The sequence below is a fragment of the Sinocyclocheilus rhinocerous genome, unplaced genomic scaffold (genome assembly GCF_001515625.1).
Source record: "Sinocyclocheilus rhinocerous isolate Xijiao unplaced genomic scaffold, SAMN03320098_v1.1 scaffold1694, whole genome shotgun sequence".
NCBI classification, from domain to species: domain Eukaryota; kingdom Metazoa; phylum Chordata; class Actinopteri; order Cypriniformes; family Cyprinidae; genus Sinocyclocheilus; species Sinocyclocheilus rhinocerous.
Window position 1 is genome coordinate 1,156,189 of NW_015626863.1, and position 6,601 is coordinate 1,162,789.

The window sequence follows — 6,601 nt, forward strand, 5'->3', positions numbered from 1 at the left end:
AAAGGATTAACAATGCAGATTAATTTTCACAGCCTTCTTTGATCATATTTACCAAGGGTGCTGATATTTTTGGCCATGACTATATATATATATATATATATATATATATATGTTTCAGAGAGAAAGTTAATTAATTTTAATTTTCTTTTTCTTTTTTTTAGGATAAAATTCACAATTGAACAATAAAATGCACAATAAAGTTTTTATTACTAAAGCAAATTTCATATTGTTTTTATCTATTAAATCCATCCATTTTATACTTATTTTTGTTTATGTAATACTAGTGCATTTAATGTTGATAATGGATCTGTATACTTGATTATAAAAAAAACACATTTATTTATTTTAGGATAAAATGCACAAATGAACAATAAAATACACACTAATATATTTATTATAAAAGCAAATAGCTCTTTTTGATTTTATGTTGTCATTTAGTAGTAGTGTATTTAACTTCGATAATGCATTTTTATATTTGATTATGAAAGCAAACATCTATTTATTCTAGACTAAAATGCACAAACGAACAATAAAATGTAATAGATCATTTTGATAATTTGTCGACTACTAAATCTGCCTGTTTTGTTTTTTTGTGCATGTAGTAATTATTAATGTCGATAATGTATTTTTTTTTTGATTCTTAAAAAAAACAAATATTTATTTTACAGCAAAATTCACAAATGAACAATAATATGCACAGTAAAATCTTTATTACAAAAGCAAATAGCTCATTTTGATTTTGATTTTTTAAATTTATCATCTGCTAAATCTGACCATTGTTATGTGTATGTAAGTGTGTTTAATGTCAAAAATTTTCTAATTGGTTATAAAAACAAACATTTATTTATTTTAGAATAAAATGCAGAAATGAACACTAAAATGCACAATATAATCTCTATTACAAAAGCAAATAGCTCATTTTGATATTTTGTCACCTACTAAATCTGTTTTATGTTTATTTCTATTAAATTTTTTTTTATGTCAGTTATTCTCACAGATTCCCCAGCTGGATTTCATAGTGTCTTTTGTTTATTCTGTCCATCTTTCTCCTGTACAGAACAACGTGATCACTGGTGTGTATCCCGCCAGCCCGTCCTCATGGCTGTTTGTCGTCATCGCGATCTTGGCCACCATGTACACACGCTCGGACCCTTCCATGGGCCTCATCGCTAAGATCCAAGAACATCTGCCGGTCAGGTAATAGAGGTCACATTACCACAGGGAAATCTGATCCCTTGCTCTTTAAAGACAGAACTGGCTAAACAAGGAATTATCTGCAGTGTGAACCACGTTAGTGGCTCAAAGAAATACTGAAACATTTGTCATCCTCTTATGTAACTCACATTGAAACTTTTTAAAAGAATTGGGGATCCCACCCACGAACTCATGAAAATGCCCTAGGAGGGTGTGTACCTTCACACACCTTGTTTCAGTTAGTTTCAGAAAAAAGCAGAAGAGTTATTCTACGAAACAGATGCAGTTTTGTGTCCCTCATGACTTTAATAATGAATAGATGATGGTAACTCTGTGAGACTAATATAGAAAATTCTAAATATATTAACAAAAATCCAGTCAAGTGTTTTTTTTTTTTGTTTTTTTTTGGTTGTCACAAGGAGCCCTGTTTTTCCCCTCTATTAGCATTTCTGATGAAAACATATTTGGAAATAACAGCTAGCATTTAGACATTATTTTTAATACACTACCGTTCAAAAGTTTTTTTTTAAGTTATTCTTTTTTTTAAGAAATTGATACTTTTATTCAGCAAGGATGCATTAAATTGATGAAAAGTGACAGTAAAGACATTTGTAACGTTACAAAAGATTTATATTTCAAATACATGCTGTTCTTTTGAACTTTGTAGTCATCAAAAAGCAGCTTTTTTTCAGCATTGATAATAACAAGAAATGTGTCTTAAGCAGCAAATCAGCATATTAGAATGATTTCTGAAGGATCATGTGACACAGAAGACTGGAGTATGATGCTGAAAATTCAGCTTTGCATTACGGGAATAAATAACATTTTAAAATATATTCAAATAGAAAAAAGTTTTCATGAAAACATTTTAAGTGGTAATAATATTTTAAAATATTACAATTTTTACTGTATTTTTGGTCAAATAAATGCAGCCTTGGTGAGCATAAGAATCCCAGACTTTTGAATGTTAATGTACATATTTTTAGATTTAATAAAAGAATTTAATTGTTTATTTAATAAAAATTATTGTTATTAAAAAGAAAGTTGTGTCTCCAGTTTATGTGTCAACCCTATTATATTGTTCCCTTTTTAAAATAATGATAAAAAACTGTCATAATGACAATATCATACTTTTAAGATGAGAACTTAAGCACATTCTGTTTTTCAGTAGCGGACAATAATAAAATATATAACCTGATTTTGCATAGTAAACAATCATCAAAAAAGTTCAATATATTCAAATAGAAAAAAGTTTTCATGAAAACATATTTTAAGTGGTAATAATATTTTAAAATATTACCATTTTTACTGTATTTTTGGTCAAATAAATGCAGCCTTGGTGAGCATAAGAATCCCAGACTTTTGAATGTTAATGTACATATTTTTAGATTTAATAAAATAATTTAATTGTTTATTTAATAAAAATTATTGTTATTAAAAAGAAAGTTGTGTCTCCAGTTTATGTGTCAACCCTATTATATTGTTCCCTTTTTAAAATAATGATTAAAAACTGTCATAATGACAATATCATACTTTTAAGATGAGAACTTAAGCACATTCTGTTTTTCAGTAGCGGACAATAATAAAATATATAACCTGATTTTGCATAGTAAACAATCATCAAAAAAGTTCACTGAAAGTGATAATGCAACACTTAAAGGGGTCATAATGATGCTATTTTAAAGATCATTATTTTGTGTATTTGGTGTAACAGAATATGTTGACATGCTTTAATGTTCAAAAAACACATTATTTTTCAAATAAGCGTGTTAGAACGAGTCGTTTTAGGTAGGTGTGACAGACTCTTAACTTTTATGAAGAATATCTCTTTGGATTTGAGACTTTAGTCTTTGCAACTTTACAGATCTTCTTTATGCACCAAGAGCTTGTAACACTCCAAAGAGAAAGGAAAAATTGAAATCGCATCATATGACCCCTTTAAATAAATTGTTAGCCTGATAGGATATTTACAATCTTTCAAAAATGTGACTAAAAATCACCTTATCAACTTTCATAAGCTGGGTTTCCACCCAAACTGTCATGTAAGACGGTTCTGGGAGGCAATTATACAGAAATACTTTGACGACAGACTTTGCTCGGGCATTTCAGAATGACCATAACAACATTTCAGATGCTGTGCAACTGGATCGGTCTGCTGGTTAGTCATGTTATGTCGTCCCATAATGCAAAGTCACATGGCTTTTTTGATGCTCATGGAGGAATTTATTCGGCATTGCGTTTCCATCTCCCATTATTTGCATTAACCCTTTTTTGCAAAAAGTCAAATCCAATTTTGCTAATTTAGCGAATTAAGGGTTTTTTTTCCCCCCGAAATTTGGAATTTCCATCACTCGATTCTGATGTGATACGTCAAAATGCGCATAAAAACAGGGTGATGGAAACATAGCTATTGAGTTTCCCAAAAATGAATAAAACATTAATTAAAGTATTGCATATAGCAGTGTAATATTGTGTCTCTTTTTCTGTAGTGATTCTCTGAGCGTTCAGTGTCGGACGGTGGTTTCTGCCGTGTTGTTCAGCACTCTGCTCTGGCTCTTGCTGATCTTCACCATGAGGCTTTGCCTGAAGCAGTTACTGTCGTATCACGGCTGGATGTATGAACAACACGGGAAAGTGTCCAACACCACCAAAATCTGGGCGGTTAGTACAGTCATACTATAAGACACACCTAACCTACTAACCACCCAACCTGTAACGGTAAATAAAGGTGAAGTGTGTACATTTACGGTATTGGTGGAGCCAGTGTTGTTGTGTCGGGGTTTGAGGGAACCATGCTATAAATATTTTACTTGTACCTGATTGTCAACACATATTAAAGGGGTCCTATTATGCTCTTTTACAAAGTCTTGATTTTGTTTTGGGGGTGTACTAGAACAGGCTCTCATACTAGATTGTTCGAAAAACATTATTTTTGACATATTTTACATTATCACAACACCTCCCCTCAGTCTGGCATGAACGGCTCGAATAGTTCCTGTATCAAATGAAGGCCCGCCTTCTGATATACGAAATGTGCTGTGATTGGTTAGCAAGGCCAGTGTGTGTTGTGATTGGCACCACTCGGCGCCTGGTCGGGAATGCTCAAACAGCAACATTACAGACTAACTAAAGTTGAAAAAGTGAAAAAACATAATAGGACCCCTTTGAACTGGATAGGAGAGTATTTTAACATCAAAATCACACTTTACCTTCAAATATGCTTGTTTTCAGGCCATGGTCCGGATCTTCTCGGGCAGACAGCCTCTGTTGTACAGCTACCAGGGCTCTTTGCCCAACCTGCCTGTTCCAGCAGTCAAGGACACTGTTAAGAGGGTGAGATCATCATTATGTCATCATCTTCACCAAAATATATCACTAAACCATTTTAAATGGAAAAAATAACGTTCCAAGCTGTCTCTCTCACATATAGTACATGGAATCTGCGCGTCTGTTGATGAGCGATTCTGAATATGAGAGGATGACAACTCTGGCCAAGGAGTTTGAGAGCAGTCTGGGAAACCGCCTGCAGTGGTACCTCAAACTGAAAGCCATGTGGGCATCCATTTCAGATGCATTTTAACAAGCAGGAAGTTCTAGTGGTAAAGTGATATAATTTTTTTTTTAATCAAGCCTCTTGAGTCTTCCTCTTTCATCCTCAGGACTTCCTGTACGTGACACCTACACCGATTCAAGCCGCGAGAGCAGGAAACACACTGCATGCATGTCTCTTGTACCGCAGGAAACTCAACAGAGAGGAAATCAAACCTGTGAGTCCACATTGCAGTGCTGACAGATGCCATTGGGTGAGGGGTGAAACCTCTCATTGCCCCGAGCGATGACAGAGATTGATCAGCAGAGCTGTTTTTAGCTGTGCATTGAACTTTGTTAGGCTATGGATGGGTAATGGAGACTGTGATGGTGTATAGGGAAGACCTGCAGGTGTTTGCATAGTTTTATTAAAGAGAACATATAACGGGAAAACTTTTTCTCTTTTTGAAAGTTTAGTGTGCCTCAGTCAATCTAATGATATACACCATAAAACGTCATCATGAGTTCAATCTGGTTCTTCATGGCAACTAAACTCGAGTCCAATTTACATACTAAGCAGATTAGCATATTTATATATCCACATTTATATATCATCATATTGGCAACTTGGCCCATTTTGATGATTGAGCTTTTAAACTTTGCCATGTGGAGTTTAGATATTCATTACTAATCATTTACATGTCTTAAAGTTACAGTAGCAATAACAGCTTAAAGCGGTAGTCCAAACTAAATTTGTAGTAAGAATGAATATTATTTTTAATAATATTTTTGGGTGCACTGTCCCTTTAATTGTGGGTGAAGGAGGGTGGAAAATACTTATGAAAACGAATTTTTGATTCAAGTTACCTTGACTAACAGTAGGCTATAACTCTGTCTTTTAGAGTCGTGTACCAGTTTTAAATGTTCCTTTGTGTGCCGCTCAATGTGAGAGGATTTTCAACACCACACGCATTCCAGGAGAAGAGACTGGTAAGGCTAGATTTTTTTTAATGGTTTTGAAATAAGTCTCTTATGTTTGCCCAGGCTACATTTGTTTGTTTAAAAATACAGTAAAAACAGCAATATCATGGAATATTATTACAGTTTTAAATAACTGTTGTTTATTTGAATATACGTTAAAATGTAATTTATTCCTGTGATGCAAAGCTGAATTTTCAGCATCATTACTCTAGTCTTCAGTGTCACATGATCCTTCAGAATTCATTCTAATATGCTGCTCAAGAAACATTTCTTATTATTATCAATGTTAATAATGTTAATAAAGAAATGCTTCATATTTTTGTAGAATCAATGATACGTATTTCAGGATTCTTTGAGTAGAAGAAGAAAAAAAAAAAAAATATTCTCATACTTTCTAGGATGAAAAGATATTTGACATTAGTCTATTTACTGTAAGGATCACAAGTACATACACACGTGTTACTGTATAAACTTACACAGACAAACACACACACACACACCCCTGGACAAACCTGGTTTGTACCGTACACACAGACTGACCCAGAAACACACTAGGATGTGTCCTCATCTCTGAGAATCTTCTGATCAATTTTTTGGCACATTTGCTGATTAGTCTTGCCGTGATAGACGGTGCTGACTGTGATACCGGTGTTAAGCCGCAACACCGGTTACGTCACTTGCCCACCGCATCACCGACCCCCACCGTCGTTTAGATTTTTTTATAGTAATAAAAACCATTTAGTTCAGTAAAAGAACAGACACTACAATTAAAAACTGAACGCGGATGCTCAATGCAGTTGAACGACAGTTGCATCACAGATCAGATTTCATTTCTCCAGTGAGAAGAGTGAGTCGAGCTGACTGACAAGAAGAGTGGGGTGAGGTGAGACAGACAAGA

At 33.8% G+C, this 6,601-nt stretch overlaps 1 pseudogene; it reads left to right on the forward strand.

Moving 5' to 3' along the window:
• LOC107717732 (carnitine O-palmitoyltransferase 1, liver isoform-like) overlaps positions 1-6,601 on the forward strand; it is a 17,537-nt pseudogene that overhangs the window by 608 nt on the left and 10,328 nt on the right.